Consider the following 24244-nt stretch of genomic DNA (forward strand, 5'->3'; position numbering starts at 1 on the left):
CGTCCTGGATATATTCATGCACTATTAGACTGTCACTCCAGGAAGGCTAGGGATACAACTTAATCATCATAACCGTAACAGTGATAATCATAACAATAGCAAGCATGTATTGAGCACCTATTGTTTGCCAGGGAATACTCAGATGCACCCTGCACTTGCATTATCTCATGTCTTCCTCCTGGTAACCCAATGGGATTGGCATTTTATTCCCCCAGTTTCTGGGTGAAGACAGGGTCAAGGTGAGAGAGCGGGAGAGAGACTGAGAGACAGAGATCAACACTGTCTTATTTATGTCTTATTGGGTATTGCCAATCCCTTGAGCAATCATTAGCTAAATGGGGCTCCACGAAGGTCAGGGAATTAGTGACTGAATGAATAAATGGAAAGATTGGAGAAATAAAGAAGATAAACCACTGGGGGGCTTAACGCCCTGGCAGGCTTGACTTCTCCTTCATTGTGGATGTATGCGTTTAGTCCACAGGGACCTGGGCATCTTTAGAGCTTCCTTTGGGTTTTTCCCTCCTGCACGAGCTGAGCCAGGAAGTCACTGTACCATCTTTTAACTTTGTGGTTCTAATCACCTGCTCATTAGCATGCAAGGACCTCCCCAGCCCCCTTCCTGAGAGGGAGTGGAGGTTCTGTGAGACTCGTACCCATTAAGGCCTTTTATGACCACCATTATGTAATAAAGAGCATCTGGAGCCTGAGGAATTATTGCAAGCTTTTATTTTGTTTTAAGTATAACTATCTCCTCACACCCTTCTTCCTTTGGATGATTGCAATAATAGTTATGAGTGCACGCTCTCTCTCAGGTCAGAGCCCGTGGTGGATAGAAAACATTCCTTCTTCCTCTGGCTCAACAGAAACTCAGTTTCTTCTGGTATCTACCCTTCCCCCACACAGCATGCACCTCTTGGTCAGCTGACCTCACTCTCCGTCTTGGATGGACCTGAGTCCCTAAGCGCAACCCTATCCCTTTGCCAATGGTTAGTTTAGGGACAACTGGGTGGTCTAATTCTAATGGATTGGATGCTGGGAAGTATGCTGGGGTCCTTTGGGTAAGTTTCCCTCTCTCCTAAGAGATCAGCACAGGAAGAAAAAAAGTCTTTCTTCCTCTGGATGCCATTCTATTAGGGTGTGATGCCAGAAGATTCTCAGCCATCTTTCCACCAGCCAGTGCTGATGAAACAGCGAAGATGGTAAAGCAGAGATGTGCAAAGGCCCTGGGTATCTGATGACATCACTGAGCCTCTGATCCATGGCCTGGTTCTGTCTCTGGCCTTCCTGTTATGGGAGATATTTCTCTACTGTTCAAGTCAGTTTCATCTGGGTTTCCAATATGTGCGCCTAAGAGCACCCTAGGTATTAAGGAGCCCCAAGGACACAGAGGCCCCAGAGAGAGGACTGACTTGGCAAGATAAAGTCATTTTCCAGATCAACAGAATAGAGGCAGTCTGCCTCGGATAGTTAGGTTCTATTCAAAGTGGCCAAAGTTCTTTTATCTTGGGGGTTTTGAATCCTGGAATCTCTGGCTGAGAAGGGACTTCAGAGATTACTTACTTCCCAAACTCAAACCCTTGGGTGGGTGGCATCAGTATCACCTGGGAGGATTTTTAAAAATAAACATTCTTGGGGCGCCTGGGTGGCGCAGTCGGTTAAGCGTCCGACTTCAGCCAGGTCACGATCTCGCGATCCAGGAGTTCGAGCCCCGCGTCAGGCTCTGGGCTGATGGCTTGGAGCCTGGAGCCTGTTTCCGATTCTGTGTCTCCCTCTCTCTCTGCCCCTCCCCCGTTCATGCTCTGTCTCTCTCTGTCCCAAAAATTAAAAAAAAAAAAAAAATTGAAAAAAAAAATAAACATTCTTTGAGCAGTGCTCTAGAGGTTCTAATTTCAGCCGTTTGGGATTAAGCCTGGGCATTTATACACATATATATAACATATATTTATATATTATCTATATATATTTGTACATTATATATGTGTGCATTTATTTTAATATATATTAATATAAAAAATATATATATATATTTTGAGAGAGAGCAAGTGGGAGAGGGAGAGAGAGAATATTAAGCAGGTTCCACATCCAGAATGGAGCCCACTGTGGGGCTCCATCTCATGACTGTGAGATCATGACCTAAACCAAATCCAAGAGTCCAATGCTTAATGAACTGAGCCACCCAGGTGTCCCTAGACATTTTTAAAAGCCTCCCTGAGTGAATTTGATGATAACCCAAAAATCATTGCTCTAAACCTGTGTTCTCCATCCCAACCTCCCCTCGACCCAGCCATGGAACCCCCTTTTCTCCCAGATAAAACCTAAGGCAGGACATCACCATAGAAAACAGACAAGACTGGGGCTGGTTTGACAAAAGTGAGCGCAGAGATCTTCCGATTGGCTTCGCGAGCAAAGTAGGGGACGGATGGGGTGTCACTAGACTGCGCGGCCAGAGAAGGCTTCTCTGTGAAGGTGACACTGTAGGTGGGACTCAAAGCATCTGGGTCCATGGGAGAAAAGAAGAGGATTCCAGGGACACGAGACACAGAAGCTCTGGGACTAGAACGAGCTAGTGTGTTTGAGGGACTGGTATGGATTTAACTGCATCCTCCCAAAATTCATCTGTTGCGGTCCTAACCCCCAATGTGATGGTATTTGGAGGCGGGACCTTTGGGCAGGTACAGCTGACCTTTGAACAACGCAAGGGTTGGGGTGCCAATTGAGCGGGTGAAAATGCATGTGTAACTCTGGACTCCCCCCAGAGCCTAAGGAACAATAGCCTACTTTTGACTGGAAGCCTTACCAACAACATGAACCGTCGATGAACACATATGCTGTATGTTCTACATACTATATACCATATTCGTACAATAAAGTCAGCTAGAGAAAAGAAAATGTGATTAAGAGAATCACAAGGAAGGGCACCTGGGTGGCTCAGTCATTAAGCATCTGATTTCGGCTCAGGTCATGATCTCTCAATTCATGAGTTTGAGTCCCACATCAGGTGAGCTCGAGTCCTGTTTCAGGTGAGCCCTGCTTCTTTCTCTGTCTCTGTCTCTTTCTCTGCCCCTCACTCGTGTCCTCTCTCTCTCTCTCTCTCCTCTCTCCGCCCAAGTTCATTGTAACATTATTCACAGTAGCTAAGATATGGAAACAAGCTATATGTCCATCAACAGGTAAACAGATAAAGCAAATGTGGATTATAGATACAGTGGGATATTATGTAAAAACGCAAGGTCCTTAGAGGAATTACGGGTTTCCCCCTTAACTTTTTTTTTTGAATGATATCTTCTTTATGTGCAAATGTGCAACTTATCTCTGCAGAAAAGATACAATGTTTTAGCTCTGTGTTAGAACAATAGATCTTTTACAGCTTAATCCTATTTCTAACAAAAGGTGGAAAATTGTTATGCTGGTTTTGCCACAAGATTTCATATCCTGTTTAAAATTAGTCTTAAAAGGGGCGCCTGGGTGGCTTAGTCGGTTAAGCGGCCAACTTCGGCTCAGGTCATGATCTCGCAGTCCGTGAGTTCGAGCCCCGCGTTGGGCTCTGTGCTGACAGCTCAGAGCCTGGAGCCTGCTTTAGATTCTGTGTCTCCTCTCTGACCCTCCCCTGTTCATGCTCTGTCTCTCCCTGTCTCAAAAATAAATAAACGTTAAAAAAAAATAAAATAAAATAAGTCTTAAAATTTTTTTTTAATGTTTATTTTTGAGACAGAGAGAGAGAGAGAGAGAGAGAGAGAGAGAGAGAGAGAAACAGAGCATGAGCAGAGGAAAGGTAGAGAGAGAGGGAGACACAGAATCCAAAGCAGGCTCCAGCCTCTTAGTTGTTAGCACAGAACCCGACGTGGGGCTCGAACTCATGAACCATGAGATCATGACCTGGGCTGAAGTCAGATTCTTAACCAACTGAGCCACCCAGGTGACCCTAAATTAGTCTTAACCACAGGTTGGGAGACTGGGATTTGGGACTGAGAGTGTGAGATTGGAGTCTGGGTGTTGCCAGATTTCAAAGGTGTGAACTCAGGTGATTCCCTTAACCTCTTTGGGCCTACCATGTTCTCATCTATAAAATGGGAACAATCATTGTACCCTTAGGCTTGTTGGAAGGCCTATGCAAGATCACATATGGGAAAGTTTTATCAGAGGGTCATCCAAAGAATAAGTGCTCAATAAATGTTAGCTTTTAGTGATTTTATTCATTGGTACAGTACATGCCCCTGGCCATAGGGGGCTGGCCTATTCCCTCCGACCATGGTTCTCCATCATTCTTTAAGTCCTCATCTTGGGTTTATCGGCTGCTAATGCCAGACCCATTCGGGAGCTCTTTTAACACTAGGGCTGAGATGTTATAACCTAAAGGGTTAATGTCAGACCCACATTTTGGAGGAAGCTTGTGGTACCATCTGGTGCCAGAGAGGGGCAGCATACAGCCCCTAGCATGGAGGGCCCGGCCTCTGCTGAGCAGGGCTCTCCTTAGTAGGGCTCAGAGGTCCAGCCAGGAGGTTGGAGCCTTAGTTGAGGAATCATAGGTGAAATGGAAACGAAGATGAAAATAGCAGAACCAGGGTAGAGCAAACACACAGAGAAATGAGGCTGAAACGCTTGTGGAGTTTTGAATCTGGTGTGCCCAAGCCACCATCTACTTACTCCTTCACACGGATGAGTGCTCATTCGCTTGTACCTGCTTACTCAGTCATTCTTCCTATCATTCATTCATTCACTGATAAGGAAAGAGCAAGTGCTTTTTAGGGACCTTGTGTCGAGGGGCTGAGGTCTCAGGAACACTACCACAGGTCAGCTGGGTTTGAAGTCAGAGTCACTGGAAGGTGAATCAGATGTCAGGGATTGGGGTATCAGACAAGTGACAGCACAGGCTGGCTGTGCTGTGGAGTGATGAGGAATATGGCTTCCTTCTGATGGGGCCAACCAGAGGTAGGTCCAGGGTAGCCTCAGGACTACATGTTTCTGGTTGGGCAGATTAAGTATAGCTCAACACCAGGGTCCATTCCCCACCATGGCTGTTACAGATTGGCATCATTATAGCAACTTCCAAGAGATGGCAGTAAAGAGTACTAAGCATGGGGTGCCATTTTGTAATTTTCCTAATGGGTCCTGTTAAAACTGGGTGTGGAATTCTGGAGGAGGCAGCTTCACTCTGACGGGAAGCAGTGTCTGCCTTGATGGGCAGCAAGATGGGTCCTAAGAGGAAGCTGTGAGGGTCCCAACCATGAGTAAAACTAGGCCTGATGCGCAGCAGTGAGGACGCTCATAGTACGCTTGGACCAACATGAGGAAAACTTGACTTGTATACATTTCAACACCATTTCTTTCTTTTCCTTTTTAAAAAAGTTTATTGGTTTGAGAGAGAGGGAGCACACACACAAGCGGGGCAGGGGCAGAGAGAGAGAATCCCAAACAGGCTTTACGCTGTCCACATGGAGCCTGATGCAAGGCTTGATCCCATGAACCATGAGATCATGACCTGAGCCGAAATCAAGAGTTGGATGCTTAACCAACTGAGCCACCCAGACGCCCCTCTCCACCATTTCTTAACTACATGTCACCAGTGGATTGAGCAGAAATTAATATTATTTCCAGATTTAATACCAATATTTAAATATTACATACTTACAAGTCATAAACAGGTTAAGGGCAAAGTAGTCTTACTATTAAAATTTGTGATGTGGTTGAATTTTATAAATTCTAAGTGAATATGCCGCTCCCCCTTTGACAATGGTTGGCTGAATAAGGGTAGACACCACTTGACTTTAAATAGTTTTGCATGGAGACAGTAGACATTTTTTAAAACAGGCAAATGTTGGGGCGCCTGAGTGGCTCAGTCGGTTAAATGTCCGGCTTCAGCTCAGGTCATGATCTCACGGTTTGTGGGTTTGAGCCCCATGTCGGGCTCTGTGCTGACAGCTCAGAGCCTGGAGCCTGCTTTGGGTTCTGTGTTTCCCTCTCTCTCTACCTTTCCATTGCTCATGCTCTATTTCCCTCTCTCTCTCTCTCTCAAAAATAAATAAACATAAAAAAAATTTAAAACGGGCAAAATGTCAAATGATTGTTTTTTATTTTTATAAAAAGAGAAACATGCTATTATTTTAGAGAAAGAATTTTTCCTGGCTAATTCCTTCATAATGAATCATTGCCACAACATTCCTGTGTCTCTGAAATAGAGGTTGTCAAAAAGTTCTAATAACCTGATGGATTTCTATGTTGTCAATAAACTCATACTGTCAAAGGCAGTATTAGCTCAATGAGGAATGATTCAAATCAGCATGAGCTTGAATACATGGGCTCATCACTATGTCTCTATCTCTCACACACAATCATATACACAGACACACCATAATTCTTTTTAGAAGTATGATGCTTGCATTGATACATTACTGTAACCAGTTGTCTTCTTGCAGTGAACTTAAATGTTGTCTTTATCTGCCTGTGTTAGCTTTTGGTGCTTTTCATAAAAGTATTTCCAGAATCCCACCATTCTAGGATCATGGCAGTGTGCATACTCCTACCCCTTGAAGTTAGGTGTGGGCATGGAATTTTCTTTGGAAAGAAAATTGAAGTGTAAGTAATACATGTGGCCTCCAAGGTGAAGCTTTTCACAGCCAGTGCGAAATTCACCATAAACAACCCCTTTTTTTCGTAGCTTAGCAATCGCGTAGGTTTGGAGATGCAGTCTCTTTCAGCTTAAGTGAAGATAACATCATGCAGAGTCCCTTACCCCCAACCACAGCAGGCATGTGTAATGAGCAATTAACAGGTGTTATTTTAAGCTACTGAGGTTTGGAGTCACTTGTTACTAAGCTATGACACATCCTAGCTGACCAATACACGTCCTTTCATTTATTCCCCTTTTATGGAACCAACCCTGCTGTACCTCCTTTCGCTGTGGTTGGGGGAAGAGTGATAAACTACCTCTCCCTTTCTACTTCAGAGGTGATTACTTAACCCCATCCTGGCCAAACGAAACATTCCATCGTCCTGTCCTCGATGATTGGTTCACAAACAGGCAAATGATCCAAGCCAGGCAAATGAGATTCAGTCCCCGGTTAAGAACGAAGCTCTCTCTTTCCACAAGGGGATTAATTAAGCAGGTAGAACATAAGCCTAGAGGTACTTGTGGCTATTTTTACCGCCACTTGGGATGAGCCCCTCTGAAGGTAAAGGCTACATAGAGAAGTAAGAGCTGAGATACAGAGAGAGACAAATTTGTGATAATATTATTGAAGCATTCTGATTCAGAGCATTCTTGTTTTCTGGTGATCCTAACAAGTAACTTTCTTAAAAACAATTTTTTTTTTTTGGCTAAGTTTCTTATCATTTGCAATAGAAAAATCTTAACTAATATTTATTTTTCTTAATCACGCTAGAGGAAGCACCTCTGCTTTTCAACCGTGTTTATCTACAGAGTAAAGCTGAAATCTGTCAGCATGGCTTTCAGTTCCTTTTCTGGTTTGAGGCCCAGTGTACATTTCCGACTTGACATCCGGGTCACATCCTTTACCTGCCTCCCTTCGCCACCCCCACCCCCGTGTTACCTGGTATGACGCGCTGGCCTTTCTCCAGGTGTAACGTGGGTTTTCCCATGGCCATGTTCACGCTGCCCTGGGCTCTGGTGAGTCATGCGTGAGCCTGTCCTCCCCCCTTGAATGTCAGCTCCATTAAATGGAGAGGGGGCCAGTATCTCACTTCACTTCTGTTGTCCTCATAGTCAAATACTGATTCTTGCACAGCGGTAGGTGTGGAGTAAATCATGGCAGAACTTACCCAGATTCTGCATTTCAAGGGTCTTCTCTTACACAGTGACCGTGCTCAGACCACTGTATTCAAACCCCATATTTGGTGAACCTTTTGAGAAAGCTACCTTTGCCTCTGTTTCTCTTCCCTCAGACATCCTGTTTCAGGGCTCCAGTGGCAACCTAAGTGTTTGTTTAGGCTAGATCTTGAAACACTAGGCTCCTTCCTGGAAGTCTTGATTATTTAAAATTAGTAACTTTTTGAAGACAAAATAATTTACATATGCTTTACCTTGTTGAAAATGTCCATTTAATACACACAACAGTCCTAGATGGATACTATCATTAGCTCCATTATACAAACAGGATGTATAATCCAGAGAGGTTAAGTAATTTGCATGATGTGACACAGCAGGGCTCAGATTGGAATCTAGACCATTTGATGCCAGGAACTTGGCTATCTTGGGGTGTGTGTGTGCATTCTTTAATTCCACATTGAGAGATTACTTACCACTTACCTTAGCTCTTCCTAAAATGAGATACTGTTTTTGGAGCCTTCTTGATCCATCCTGGCTGATGCTGAGACTCGGTGCTCCCTGGACATGAAGGCAGTGCATTGTGACATCGGAAGAAGAGCCCAGCCTGGGGAGGAGGGCTCGGCCCTCAAATCATGGCTTTGCCCCTTTCTAGCTCTGTGACCTTTGACAAGCCACCCCAGCATGCTAGCCTTGACTTCGTCTTTTTCAACACAGAGAAGCATCGAGTTGTGAGGATTAAGAGTGAAAAGGGACACAACTTTCCCAATACAGTACTCGGCACAAAGGAGTGCTGTGCCGATAGAAGCCGTAAATAGTAATGCATAGATCTCTACTTTTGGTGATGCACATGCCCAGATCATCATCCCCGTAGGCCCCGAGACTCCATCCTGTCTGCGTCTACTTCCTCACTGCCTAGCACCAGACCTGGTATGAGACAGATACTCTGCTATCTTTGGGAAAGTCTGCAGGCCCCAAACTTTATTTTCCTGATTTTTAATTTTTTAAAACTATTCATATTTATATTTGAGACAGAGAGAGAGAGAGAGAGAGAGAGAGTTCATGATTGGTGAAGGGCAGAGAGAGACAGAGAGGGAGACACAGCATCCCAAGCAGGCTCCAGGCTCCAAGATGTCAGCACAGAGCCCGACACGGGGCTCGAACTCACAAGCTGTGAGATCATGACCTAAGCCGAAGTTGGACACTTAACCGACTGAGCCACCCAGGCGCCCCTGTTTTCCTGATTTTTAAAGCGGGGCAATCCTACCTACCACCGGAGTGAAATGAGGTCCCCTGCACAAAGTCGGGAGTGTGGGGATGGGAACCTTGTATGCAACTTTACACAAACCGGATTGAGGTGACTATCCACAGTGAACCCGTTAGAGAAGATTCCCCACGTGCTTTTTAAAAGCCCTCATTCGATACCACCTCCCTCGTATGTACCCCTCCCTTTTGGAGCCACCAAGGAGATCACTAGGATGTACTCGGACCCATGCCTGCCCCATCCTACGGACCCAGTGGCAAGGGCGATGCCAGACCCTGGCGTGTGCCTGTCGGCAGGACACGGGCAGAGCCAGGAGAGGGGCTGGGGCGGACGAAGTGGGGAGGAGGCCCTTGTTATCAACCACGACGCAGCCATGAGATGTTCAATCTCCTAGTCCCTTCCCCAAGGCAGGACCCAGGTTGTTGCTGTTTGCAGCATATGCACAGAAGCTTTGGCCATAAAGAGGACGTTTTATGAGGACATATGCTTCATGCCCAGAAACACTGCCAGGCCCGAATGCTATTCCTTGGCGACACCATGATTATATCTCCATCGAGTCCAGGGAAGCCTCTCAGGTCTGCAAGCCTGCAATTTTGAAATGGATTTCACAGCTGCAAACTAGAAGATGACCCAATTTGTCTTTCCCATTCCTGCCTCCTCTCCTATAACTATGGAAATCTGCATCCACATCTCAGTGATGGACTACATAAAATATGCATCAGGACTTAGTGCTCAGATCTGAGAACTGTGGAATTTAGGGACAGCTGCTAAAGGGATCCCAGGGTAGGTGGGGGGTGTGAGCACATCTGCAGAAGGGTACCTGCAGACTTCTGCTCCCCCAGACACAAAGGCCTTCTTTTTCTAAAACGCTTGTCCCAAAGGCAAGAAGAGGAGAGGATATATATATATGCCCCCTTATCTTTTCTGAGGAACCTGGGGCTATGCATCCTCCAAAGAATATCCCAGATGGTAAACGGAACTGAAGTTTGCACATAAATTCTCCCCAGGGAATTGGTGGTTGGTGATAGCAAGCCTAATGAAATTTTTTATTGTGGTTATTACATACAATTTGTACAGTATATCATGCACGGAAATTTTTTCTGTTCCTATAAATCTGGAATTGCCAGCGTAAATGCCCAGGCTTACGAACTGCGGCAGAGCACAATTACCTCTAGATACAAACTCTCTTTAGGACATAAAAATCGTTGCTACTGAGAAGGCTGAATTGCACTGGCAATTTTGTAAATATCTGAGTGATATATTTCCTTTTGGATAAGTTTTCATAGCCTTGGAAAGCTGTCTTGTTTCTTAATGCTTTTGTTGTGTGTGTGTGTGTGTGTGTGTGTGTGTGTGTGTGTTTTCCTGGGTATCACTTGTGGTCCGAGTGTTGTTTTCAATCATGCTTAGTAAATCAGACTATTGGACAAATGTCATTTATAAAAGGCTCAGAACTGCAAGGCTTTCCGCTGGCATTAAGAGGTCTGTCTTTAGAGCATGTTTCTTAAAGATGCGAGAGGAAAGAAAAAAAGAAAAACAAAAACAAAATTCAGGCCCATTCCTCTACTTTCTACTTCTATATGGTCAGGTTTTCAAGTTGGAAGTTGGAGACCAGGTTTCCATTTTTAATGAGGGCTGATGTACAGCCCCTTCTTCTTTATGCTTTGATCAATCAATGAAGGGAATCATTCCTGGCTACACCGGGTTGATTTTCACAAACCGGCAAAACGCACCAGACGCATGAAGTTTCTGCACATTTTCTAGTTAGGCTTTATTACCAAGTATGATGGTGAAGGATGCTATACCCTCATATCGATTTTCTACAAGTTCTAATATTGGAGATAAGGAGAGTTCTTCCATCAGCTTCCAGCAAACAGAGAACGGAGACTGTTAAAACTCCTCATAACAGCTTCCAAAGGAAGACAACAGTGATGGATTATAGACTGCCCTAGAAGTGAGGCAACTCACTGAGCACATGAAAAGCGTTCAAACACAAGCCACTGACGAGGAGGAGAATATGCTCTTTCCTTTTCCTTCCTTCCTTCCTACCTTCTCTCCATCCCTCCATCCTTCCTTTCTTCCCTCCCCCTCCTTTCCTTCTTCCCTCCCTCTCCTCCTTCTCTCCTTTCCTCCTTCCTTCCTTTCTTCCCAACTTGCTCCTTTCCTTCTTCCCTCTCTCCCTTCCTTCCTTCTTTCCTTCCTTCTTCCTCCCTTTTCTTCCTCCCTCCCTTCTTCCTTCCTCCCTCTTCTCTTCCTCCTTCCTTCATCTCTTCTCATTGAATCCTCATAACAATCTATGAGTGCCTATTATTATTCCGCATTTTACAAACGTGAGGAAAAAGCACTAACTTCCTTGTTGGGGTCCTACCGCTTGCGATGTGGTAGTTAGGATTTGAGCCCAGGTCACATTGGAGTGTGAGACACAAAAGTGGAACACGGTTGCCTGCTTCTTCCAACTTTTCTTTTTCCATGTTCATCCCAAGAGATTGACACTCAAGGCTCACAGAGCACCAGCTGACTGCTCCCTGAGACCCTCCCCCCCCCCAGCCCTGTGAAACGCATATTTGAGAAACAAAGAGAGGATTGATATGGGATTCCTATGCTAATAGCACGATGTTTGCATCTTACCCACGGGAGCCTGATGAATGGATTTTATAAAGGCATCAGAAAGAGTTTGGGACTCAATATAAAGGTACTCTGTAGATATGGACTGAATTTGTGTTAAGGTGATTGGGCAAAGAACCACAACAGATAGGGCAAAGCACACAAACTAGTATTTACCAAAGAAAAAGTAATAACAAACAAGAATAGGGAATTTTGTCACATTTCTAGTATTTAAAGAAATGCACAATAAAATAATAGGATGTCAATGTTCAGTGATTAAAAGAACCTTATTTTTCTAATCATAAGCCCGGCTATATTGAAAGTGAAGATGTTGGGACTGATAAACATGTATCTTCATCACCAATAGTGGGAGTGAAAAGTGATAAAAAGTCAGTGGGGTGATGTATCCATTCATGCCTCTACTATTTCCTGGGCACTGCGATGTGCCAGACTTGACTGGATGCTGAAATCCATGGGAGTGAATGGATCCAGTTCCTACCCTTGTGGAGTCTATACTCCAGTTGGGGAGAGAGGTATTAATTGGAATATTTCACTAGTGACTATAGAATGACAAAGTAAGAGTTGTTCAAAAAAGAGGCATGTATCAAATGTGAGTATACAAAGAAGCCTGGTCTAGGCTAGAGAAAATAAAAGCACTTAGAAACATTAAAAAGAAAAATATTCTCTGAGGGCCATATACACATATTAAAACATATACCTTGGGGGGCGCCTGGGTGGCTCAGTCGGTTAAGCGTCCGACTTCAGCGCAGGTCATGATCTCACAGTTTGTGGTTTCAACCCCCACATCAGGCTCTGTGCTGACAGCTCAGAACCTGGAGCCTGCTTCAGATTCTGTGTCTCCCTCTCTCTCTCTGCCCTGCCCCCTCTTGCTCTGTCTCTGCCTCTCAAAAATGAACAAACGCTAAAAAATTTTAAAACATATACTTTAGGTCTAGTGACTCCATTTCAATAACATTTTTGGAAATAATCATTGATTTACATCAATCCTTTTACATGGGGAGATTCATCATTGCGTTGTTTATAATAACGGACATTTGGAAACAATATTCAGCAATGGGAGAACACTCGAGGTGTGGTATAAACGCACGGGGAAACTCCAGGCCTTACTTACCAATCAGGATTTTGAAGACTTTACGTGACACAGATTATGTGCTAATACACTGCCAAGCGGAGACTGGCTGTACCAGAAACTTGCACATATTATGAATTTAATTGCATTAAACAGAGAAAAGGAGTGGAACAGAAGAAAACGGTGTGGGATCACAGGTGAGTCATATTATCTTTACTGCACTTACTGTGTTTCCCCAGATTTCTGCAACGAACCCATATTATTAGTTCATTATAAAACAAAATGACGAATTTTTAAACAGAGGAGAGATTCAGTTCTGGAGTAAATGTTGAGTGGGTGGACACATACCAGGTGTCTGTGTACAAATGGGAAAGATGAAGTGTCCTCTCTGGCTGAGGGCAGTTTTGGCCTTGGAACACGGCTGACCGTCTTCTCTTCCGTATCAGACCCCCCAACACTCCCTTCCCCCTTCCCGGTGTGCCTGTCTGCCCGACTGACCTGTGCTATCTGTGTGCCCCTCTCCCGGGAGTGGGAAAGAGTTGGACCTGGCGTGATTTATTTAATATTTAATTTCTTTAATTAGCACTAAATAATAACACTATTCACCAGGTCCCTGTTCTCGGTGCCTTACAAATATTAACGTATTGACCTGTCCTCAAAGTATTAAAAACCCCTTTGATTCAGCAATTCCGTTTCAATCAAGTTTTTCGGAAGTAATCATTGATTTACATAAATCTTCATGCACAAGGCTTTTCATCGTTCTGTTATTTATAATAAACAGAAATCTGAGTTTAAAAATCCTCCAGGCTTGCAAAATGGTGCCTCCACCGTGGAACCCAGTTTGGTGGTTCTTCAGAAAGCTACACAAATTACCATGTGACCCAGTGGTTCCGCTCTTGGGTATGGCTGATCCTTTTTATGTGCAAATTCTGTGTTTGCAAATTTGCCTATTCACTAAAGTTAATCTGTAAGCCCCAAATCAACGCTCCTGGCAATTTGGGGGTCAGGCATGCTGACATTCGTGTAGTGACAAAAATTTAAATTGCGCACCTGGTATATTCCCAGCTGAGGTCAAACAAGGTGACACTGCTGTGTCCTCTGGTCATCCGCGAAGATGACCAGTGGATGCAGGCGGTAAGGGCGGTGCCTCGGAAAGCCGGAAGCTCCGGTTCTGGGGCCAGTCGACTGGGGACAGTGGGGTGGCCTCGGGGAAGTCACTTAGCACCTCTGAGACCCATCTTCTCCTGTGTAAAATAAAGAAAATAGGATCTACCAGGACAGACTGTAATCGGTGTGATAGGTATCTATATATTTCGCCTAGGAAAAGGACTCCGTATTTGCTAATTCAGCGTTTGCTGTGACTTCATAGATCACAACTAAAGCGCGTAATGTGAATTGATTGTATAAACCCAAAAGAATCGAAAAGACGTATCTAAATACTTGTACACATATGTTTACAGTAGCAGAAATATGGAAGACCTCAAATACCCATAATGGATGAGTAGGCGAACAAAATGTGGTATATTCATATAACAGAATATTAGTTGGCCGTAAAAAAGGAACAAAGTGCCGATACTTTGTGCATCACAACGTGCGTGAACCTGGAAAACATTTTATAGTTAAGTGAAGGAAGCCAGACACGAAAGGTCACATACCGTATGATTCTATTTATATGAAATGTCCAGAGTAGGTACATCCATCGAGACAGAAAGTCGATTAGTGGTTGGCAGAGGCTGAGGGAGGAGGAAACGGGGAGTGACTATTTAATGGGTCTGGGTTTTCCTTTTGAGGGTAATGAAGACGTTCTGGAGCTGAACAGAGGTGATGAATGGTTGCACGACATTCTCAACGTACTTCATGCCGCTGTTTTGGGTTTTTTTTAACGGGTAATTGCATGTTGTGTGAACTCCGTCTCACTAAAAATACTCTTGTGAAGTAGGGATTAGTATTACACCCATTTGACAGCTGAAGAAATCAGATCAGGAGCCCAAGGCCCCCAATGGCAAAGGAGCTGGGATCGGAGCCCAGAGACCTGACCAGCTGTGTAGAGGCATTAGACCACCATGATGTGCTTCAGCCTTTGCAGAGCAAAGCGTAGATCCTGGCTCATGGTAGGTTCCTTTCTTTTCCTCCTGCTTCCTTTGCAAGCATGAACTGTATACGGTTGGACTTCCTCACTGTCATTTTCCCAGAGAACAAAGGGATGTATTTGACTCATTCCCTTCGTCTTCTATTATGTCAGTCAGGTTCTAACAGCATGCTCCATTGCAAAAACTGAACATGCCCCAAAATTGGCATGAAGCTGAAGAAAACATTCATGAACGAACAAACAAACAAACAAAGAAGGTCCAGACCTGCACTTTTCTAAATGATGTAGGAGAAAAATAATGGGCCAAAGGAGAGAAACCCGGCTGTGTTCCCCCGGGTCCCTAAGATTTATCACCTACACATGCAGGATGCTACAGAAAAAGATCTGGTGACCACGGCCATAACTCACAAGCCCTCCACTGCAGCCTGCTAGTTTCTGATAGTACCTGCAACGTGGGGCCTGCATCCTGGGGAACTGTCCCAGGGGGTGGAGCCCCATCCCTAACAACCCTGCCTCCTTCGCTTCAGGCCCATCATTGGAAGGTGTGGCATGTGGGGAACTGGTGGGGGGGGATAAGTGTTTCAGGGGCAGATCTGATGATTTCATGGTTGCGGTTGGGGTGGGGAGACAAAGCAAAGCGACAAAAACAAGCCCAGGTGTGGACCTTGTGTTTGGGGAAACTGTGCTCTCCTCTGAGTGAAAAAAAAAAAGGTTCCAATAATGGGAGAGTTTGGGCACTCTTAAGAGTATCTCTTAAATATTGGGCACTGTACTTGCAGGTGTTTTTGAGGCTTTTAAACAAGTACCTAAAAATTACTTCTCCAAGGCGCCCACGGTTTGAATGGAGTACGGAGAATCAACCATATATAAAATAGGGGTTTGGCTTTCAGTGGTGGGAGGAAGTTTGTATGGTTTCATTAGGAACGATTGCATTAGCATGAGCAAAGTGATGTTTTTATTATTGATTCCACTGAAAATCACTCGGGACTCATGGAAATGAAATGTATTCTGTCCTCCCTTTTTTCTTCTGCCCAGAAAGTCCTTACAAAATTGGGATTTTTTTTTCTATACCTCTGTCTCTTGTATACCAGCAAATATTTCTGATCCGCTTTCTTGAGGGACATTTGTGGTCAGATTTGAGGCAGCGAGTGAGGTTGCTGGCCCTTAAAATATCACCCGTGATGACCAACGCCTAAAATTCCAGCGATAGATGGGGATTTCTTTGGGATATTTATTGTCTTTGTTTCTGAGGTTCTCCACCCAAGGGCAAACTAAGATGTGAAAAATATTCACTCCAGCTTTTTAAATGTGTTGTCAGCTGGCACCAGAAGCAGTCACTTGGCCCAGAGCCTCTGCTGGGGGCTCAGACAAGACAGGTCTGAGTTCTGGTATGGTCCCTGAGTAGGGGCGTGACACCAGGTAGGTTCCTTAACTTCTGAAGGTCGATGGTCTCCAGTGATGCCTGCTTCATAAAGTTGTCATGTGGGTTAAAATGGCTCGTGGACTCACGGCCTTAGGGTAGTACTGACCTACCTAGGAGGCATGGTGGGGTTGGCTCCAGACTATTGCAATAGAGTCAGTATCACTGTGAAATGAGTCGATGAATTGTGTGGCTTCCCAGTACGTAGAAAAGCTATGTTTATGCTGTGCTGTAGTCTGTCAAGGGGGAATTAGGTATAAAAAAATGTATATACCTTCATTTAAAAATGCCTTATTGTTAAAAAATTCTAACCATCCCCTGAGCTTTCAGCAAGTTGTATCCACCGATCACAGATCAATGTAGCAAATATGATAATAATGAAGAAGTTTTGAAATATGGTGAGATTTGCCAAAATGTGACACAGAGAGACAGGAAGTGAGCAAAGGCTGTCGGAACAATGGTGCCGATAGACTTGTTCGGCACAGAATGATCACAAAAGTTCAATTTGTAAAACAGACGCGCGCACACACACACACACACACACACCCAAAACCAGAAAACTCCACAGTATCTGTTAAGAGCAGCAAAGTGACGTGCAATAATGGCATGTGTCTGTAGAGTGGAACACGCAAGAGATGGGCGGGAGTCCGTGTTCTTGGGTGGACCCCTCAGCTCTGTCCCTTAGCAGCTGGGTGACCTTGGGCAAGCCACCTCTCTGCACCTCTGTCCCAGCAATGTTCTGGAACCGACCTGCACTGGCTCACGAGAGCTGATGGTTGAATACTCGGGAGTTTTGTGAGCAGGTGGTTAAATAGTTGGCAGCTTCAACTTGGCTATGGTGGGAACAGCGACATCACAGAAATCAGCGAACGTTACAAAGCGGGCCTCCGCCCTCCACTGCCCCCTTGTGAGAACGGGTTTACCAGCACACCGCTGCACAGTTCCTCAAGGGTTCCTTGAAATAATTACGAGATAATTTATGTAAAGAGCTCAGCACAGTGCCTGGAATTTAACAAGCTCCTTATTAAAGTTATTTACTACTGCTACTACCAACAATAATTAAGTAATAATAATGTTATTATAGTGCTTTGGACATAGCAGGTACTTGAACATCTTAATCTCTTTCCTAGCCATTCATGATTATGTTTTCTGGGAAAGGGACTATAAAGTGAATCTATGCAAAAGTAAATTCCAAGGGTGCACTTTGTCTTTAAGGGTCACTTTTTTTTAACGTTTATTTATTTTTGAGAGAGAGAGAGAGAGACAGACGGAGCATGAGCAGGGGAGGCCAGAGAGAGAGGGAGACACAGAATCTGAAGCAGGCTCCAGACTCTGAGCTGTCAGCACAGAGCCCGATGTGGGATCATGACCCAAGCTGAACTCAGACGCTTAACCGACTGAGCCACCCAGGTGCCCCAAGGGTCACTTTTGACCTTTAGACAAAATGGAAACTTGGTACCTTCTCACTGACCACAGTTCGGGGTGGACACTCAGATGTCCGTGTGGCCGTGCTGAGAAGCCAAAGCCAGACTGCATCCTCGCTTTCTTCAGCCCATTAAGTTTTCCTCTCCTGCCACGGCAGCTGAGTGACTAGGGGCTCTCCTCTCCCATCATGAAGCTGTCAGCACCCATGGTGGGCCCTGCAAAGTAGAAAGAACAGTTTATCCACAGAGCAGTGGCAGCATCATTGTTTATGAAATGATAACCTGCTTCAGGTAGCAGCAAGTTCCAACATTAGCACAACAAAAGCTTTGAGCTGGACCATCTGTTGCCACGTGGACAATCTGGTGGGCTTGCCAAAGCCATTTATCCGTGTCGAGTGCATATCCACACTGGCCAGTCCTCATGCTGAGCAGAAAGGAAATTTAAAGAAAGGCCCATCATTTATCATTGTAGACAGCTGGGCTGGAGTGTGGGCAGAGAATATATATATTTTTTTTTCCTTGAGAGAAACAAAGACCCTGAAGATGGGGAATGCTTGCTCAGCTCCAAGCTTCTTGCTAAGGACAACTCTTCTAGCTCTTTCCTTTCTTCCTGCTTTTCCAGACGGGAGAAGCAAAACTGTAGCCGTGGATGCTTGCGTGCTTCCCTGCCCCTATATCTCATGAACGGGTGGCACTTGGAGCTCTTGGGTCTTGAGCTGGGGTTGGCACATTTATGTGTGTCTCCTGGAAGGGACCTCCAAAACAGAACCTTCCTGCCATGTCCAGGGAGACATCAGTAGCAAAGGCCATTGACCTTGGAGCTCGCAGCCTTCCACGTGAGTGCAGGCTGGTCAGTGCAGTGTGGGGAACTGGGACATGGGAACTCAGCTCCCTGGACCCTGGTTTTGTGTTCTACAACATGGTCACACGTCTACTTCATAGTCCTGTCTGTGTGTGCTAGGTCAGCTGTGACTTTTGTGGGCCCCTTCTCCGCCGAAACTATTCAGTAACATATTTGGTGACTGTCGGTATAAAGACAAAGATATTAATATTATATAGGCAGACAGTTTCCTCAACCTAGACGTTCATTTTTTTTCTTCTGTTATTCAATGAGATTGAAACATTTTTGCAGACTCTGAAATTTATTATGGGGGAAAGAATATATTTATAACGGTTAAGATACCACCACCACAACTACCCACCTCAAAGTCTCAAAGGTTGGTTGTAAAGGTTGTATGAATTGATTCATATCAAACTCCTAAGGTGATTATGTGGCATATGTTAAGGCTTTGTGTTAGCCTCTCACCTGCTCACTTTGCTAACTGTCTTATTTATAAGCCAGCAAGCATGCTGGGAAGCAGTAGACATACTGGGTAAGAGCAGAGCTAGAGTTACAAGACCTTTATGAATAAGTCATAAACACCTAAGAAAACACTGCCATTGCATTGAGGTCCCAACTCAAGCCATTTCTCTCTGCAGTATTTTCGTTACCAAATCCCATTTAAATGACCAGCATTGCACATATACAGAATTGGATAGGTGGTTAATGACGCGTGAGCACATTTTATAGGAATCCACTTGACCTGCAAGGGATCAACTCTGTGATTTGATTAAAGGCTTAACCTTTCAGAGTTTGGCTCTGACCCCATGTTCGTAGATAAATCTCCAGAGCTGACAGATCCTGACATTTAAGAGTTTGGCCCAAGGTAAGGTGATACTCCATTTTCCATTTTCTTGATAGAGACAAAATAGATGTAGGCATGCTCTAAATTACCTGCATTATTTTGGACAACCTTACATGCTCTCTTGGCCTCAGTTTCTCCATCAGTAAAATAACAGCCAGGCTTCTTTGAAGCTTAGTTACAATTCTTCTCAGATTGTGGGGGATTCATGAAGTACTTCCAGTGGCTGATGGGGAAGTCCAGTGGGCAAGACCTTGCTCCCCTCCCCTTCCAGAAAGCTCCATGATGATCTCTATAACTTCTTGGAGTTCACTTACAAAAGAGTTTTATGGCTAAAAAAACGAGTGTTGTGGCTAAACCAATAAGGTGTGTAAAACCAGACTAGATGACATGTCTTTTCGATAGTAATTATGACGTTTGGAAGCAGTAGGCCAAATCTGAGATAAAATTCATTAGGAATACGTGCAAGATTCCACACTGAATCCCTCCAAGAACAGCATCCAGCTACAGAATGAGGATATACGCTTAGGAAAACACAAAAGCTTTGGGTGGTTTAGCTTGTGGAAATCTCAGTATGAATTAAAACTCTCATGTTTTCATAAGAGAATAAGCTCAAGCAACTATCAGTCACCTCTGCAACCACCACCGCCATGGTCAACTAATATGCGTTTGGGCTAACTGTACAGAAAAGGTCATCTTCAGAACCAGAAAGGTGAATTTCCTTTTCTACTTCTTGCTGGTTGTAACACACTCTAAATTTTAGGGGTGTAAGTGTCATCATGATGGTATTTCTTGATTTCGATGAGAAGTTCCAAGAATATCCATACCCTTTCCATTCAAACCCCTTTTCTGAGAGTTCCTTGGGAAACCATAAGCCAATAGAAATATGTTAAAATCAAAATCATCATAAGCATTTATTCATGAGACTAAGAGAAGTCCAAAGTGCATGGTATGTATTATCCTATTAAATCTCATTAAATTGCCATAGCCCCCTGTGAGTAAGTTCTTCTATTGCCATCTTTTTTTTTTTCACCCCAGAGGAGGAAATGAAGGCACAGAGATGTTGAGTAAATGGCACAATATCATAGGGCAAGAGACAGAGCAAGTGAAAACTCGACTACAAGTTTGCCACTGGCTAGGTCCAGGCCAAGGAACCTCCATGAAGGATTGCAGGAGAGCTGTCTTGGAGTATCTGGCTTCAACTTGGATTCTACGCAAGTTCTCTACATGAATATGAATCAATGGATCCTCCCATATCTGGCCATCTACATGGTACAAGAGGTCAGAACGGTGACTTTCACGTTTATGGAAGAAAACAGTACCATTCTGACTGCCCTTGTGAAGCCAGACAGCCCCTGACCCTTCTATTTCCTATTAGCAAGAGGGGAGCAAAGCATATGATAGTGACTCCAGCATGCTTGCCTCTGAACTCTACAATGGGCTTGTCCATCGTAGACGCGGCCAAGCAATGTCTGTGTCCTGAGCCAGCAGGTCACTCTTCCCTGCTCTTCTGGAGGAATCAGAGATTGGGGGCAGAGAAGCAAGTCGATGGGGTGGAAACTCCCACCATTGTCCTCTGGTGCAAAGATCCTGAAGTCTACACTCTAAGTGGGCAGTGTATACTCAAGACCAAGAAGAGAAGTCAGAACTTGGTCATAAAGTGGTTATCATCAGATTCCTAAAAAGCCATGATTGAACAGAGACACGTCTGGTTGAGTGTGGGTCAGAGGTAGAACCCTGGCCAACGAACATGGAGGAGCAGACTTGGTTTCTAGTCGTCACCAGTCCAGCAATGGCATGAGTTGTCTTGTGAGGTGGGTTGTCCCTGTCATGAAAAATGTTCAGAAAGTGAGGATGTTTGGCAAGGACTGTGTGGATCAGCTCTAGTCAGCAGGCAGTCTGAGGACCAGTTCCTGCCTACACATTATTACTAGTCTACAGGGGTAGCAAACAGAGAAATTGTAAGTAAGCTTTTAGAGAATTTAGAGGAATTTGACATAGTAATTTTTACATCTGTCAAATCTAATAATAATATTATGTGGGCTTGTATATATTGCACATTTTATTTTTCCTGGTAACTTTTATTTTTAAATACAAGCATTGGTCTACGGATGCATAAAATAATTACAGAGGAAGTCCTGCTCCATAGGGAGTTTGAAAAGCATCACTGAGGGGGTTTTCTGATTGAGGAATCCATAGGAAGTAGAGATTGGGCTGTATAGACCCTAAAGTCTATAGTAAGCCTGGGTCATATGTACTGCGATGAATAATGAATGCAAATTACCTAGCACATAGTAGGTACTCAACACAACCTTTCTTACCCTAATTTCATGATTATTATAGTGCATGCATTGGGAGGCCACCCAATACGTGCACAAAAATTAAAAAATTAGGTTTACACAGGAGGGAAGTAGGAAACTTAATTGTAGTCACAGAGTCTTTGCCTCTGTGACTTTAGATGCATGCTTGCACACACACGTGCACACACGTACACATCTGCCTACTTTTTTCGTACTGTGGGCCTCTAAGAATAACCCTAACTCTTCTCCTCTGCCTCGGGTTTTGTGTTTCATTTGTACACCGTGCATTAGATAGGATGAGGTCAAGTGGCCATCACTTATAGTTATCCTAGGTTTTCTTCTTCCTTTTTAAACCTTTCTATTTGAACTGAAACTTGGGAAGGAAACCTTGATATCTGAGCTCTGGGACTGTAACGACTCACAGAGAGCAAGGCGATTTCCAGCCCCAGGTTTGGGACGACACGGGAGGCGGGTAGCCACGCTGATGGCCACTAGGTGGCGAACGCAAGCTCTCTCTGCTGTTCAAACGCAGCGGCTGGGATCAGTTTAGCACACAAAAGATGATGGAAGAGAAGTGACATATAGACCAGAGCGAGTTGGAGTGAATTATCCTGAGCGTACCTGACCAGGGACTTTATCACTTCCTTTGTTGGGGGTGGATGGGGGTGGGGGGCTGGAAATGATGCTTGAGCTAACTCCATAGTAAATGATTTCTGGTTTCCATTCTACTGGGTAGGATATGGTATGTTCAGCCAAGCCTGCTTTTAACTTCCCTCTTTCTCTCTCTTTTTCCCCATGAAATACTAAATTAAAGAATCCCTCCAGATCTTCCTCTTTACCCATGTATCTGACATCAGGCGTTTATAGCCACCATTCAAGCGACCGCAGTGAGAGAGAAACAGGCATCAGGCCACCTTACAGCCTGCTGCTTTAATTAACAAGGCTCGTTCCTGCCCAGGTGTGTGGGCTACCATATATGCAGCCAGCGGCTTGGACAAGGCTGAAATCAAAACGAATGTGTGCGCTGTGTTTGGACAGATGAGACCCCCACCTGCCACGCTGTGGAGTGACGCCTTTCAGGTTTGGAGGGAGCCGTTCCCCGCCATAAAGCTGGAAGGCAGCAGTGAGCCCATCATCCACTGTTGGCAGGTTTGAGGAGTCCAGATGTCCATCATGAAATGGGTTATTTAATGTATCTGTGGGCTGTTTGCAGAATGGGAATGCCTCCGTTTTTTGCAAACACCGAGTGTGCAAATGCCAAATGTGTTTGCCATCAGCATCAACTTGTGCAAGGGTACCAAATGTGCACAAAGGACTCTTTGTATTCCATCCGATGCAAATCAAACATTTTGCATTTCAATTGATGTCTACTTAATTCTATTTCTTACCCAGAAGCAGCTCCATTAGGTCACCCTGCCAAACTCTGGTGTCCCTATGGACTTCTCCCTATGGGGCAGTTATCAAACTTGACTGTCTCTGGAGCCCTTGGATGTGGCACGGTGCTGACCCTACTCACCTCCATCCCATCCCATCCAAGCCTGCTTAGCCGAAAGGGACTGGAAGAATAACCCTGGTTTAGAGGAGATGCCTCCAAGACAAGATTCGGAGAAAAATAATTCTTTTTGCACACAAACGAAAGTAGGGGCATTGTCAGACTCTCAACATCAAATGCATTACTTAATCCCCTTCCCTTAAATCTGTAACTTTTAGCTGTGTGTGTGTGCATGTGTGTGCGTGTGCATGTGTGTGAATGGGTGTGCAAGACTTATACCTTTGAGACTGTGTTTATAGAAGCTGATTCACTTCCTAAGAGGGGAAATGTATATATGTACATGTATTCGGAATACTGTGAGCATTTTTAGGGCGGACTCATGGACCTTCTAAATGTCTATGGATTAAGAAACTGCTCCCTTTTCTACGTATGGTTCAAACCACATCAAAAGTTTATTAAAATTGCTGATAACCATCTGAATACTCATCTTGTATTCTCACTCCATATAGTAGACTGGATTTCATTAATCACACTTTGTCACTCAGAGTAAATACTACGCATGGAAGTTACCTCCTCTAAAGGTTACCTTTAGGTAACATTGGAAGCGTTAACTTGGAGCAGGAAGATTATTTGGTTAAATATTTTGATCAAGGAGTTAGTGTGCAGGCAACCTATATAGTGTCTTCTGTGCTCAAAGAAACCTTGACCCTGTAGGAAATCATTGCTCAAGGAAAGACTATTTGGGACATGCTGGTTTTATGTGCCTAATAATACGAACTCCCCTTGAAGCCAACTCCTCCCAGGCGGCTCAGCATCCAAGACAGTGGGATCAGATACACTGACCATTTCACAGAGCACGTTGCCTTCTGGATGCAACCTGACCAATATAAAAACTAGTCCCTCACCAGAGTTCTGCCTGATGCACCTTTGCTGATGTGTTTTGCCTGCCGTTAATCTCCTCTGAGTCCTGCTGAGCATGCCGTCCATGTCCTTAGGTAACTGTTAACATCTGCAGTATTTGAATTACTCTGCTTTCTCCATTTCTTTTCATGTGGGCCCACTGAGGCTTTCCCTCCCCTCCCCTCCTAAAATTATGTTAGTC

At 44.4% G+C, this 24244-nt stretch overlaps 1 long non-coding RNA gene across 2 annotated transcripts in view; it reads left to right on the forward strand.

Moving 5' to 3' along the window:
* The window catches only part of LOC109495309, a 116273-nt gene extending 92651 nt beyond the window's left edge, over window positions 1-23622 (forward strand). For both annotated transcript variants that reach the window (XR_002738935.2, XR_002738936.2), the window contains exons 9-10: window positions 20391-21164; window positions 22465-23622. This is a non-coding gene — a long non-coding RNA (uncharacterized LOC109495309). The remainder of the gene's footprint in view (window positions 1-20390; window positions 21165-22464) is intronic.
* The last annotated feature ends 622 nt before the right edge of the window (window positions 23623-24244 follow it).

Source organism: Felis catus, chromosome E3, assembly GCF_018350175.1.
Source record: "Felis catus isolate Fca126 chromosome E3, F.catus_Fca126_mat1.0, whole genome shotgun sequence".
Classification (NCBI taxonomy): domain Eukaryota; kingdom Metazoa; phylum Chordata; class Mammalia; order Carnivora; family Felidae; genus Felis; species Felis catus.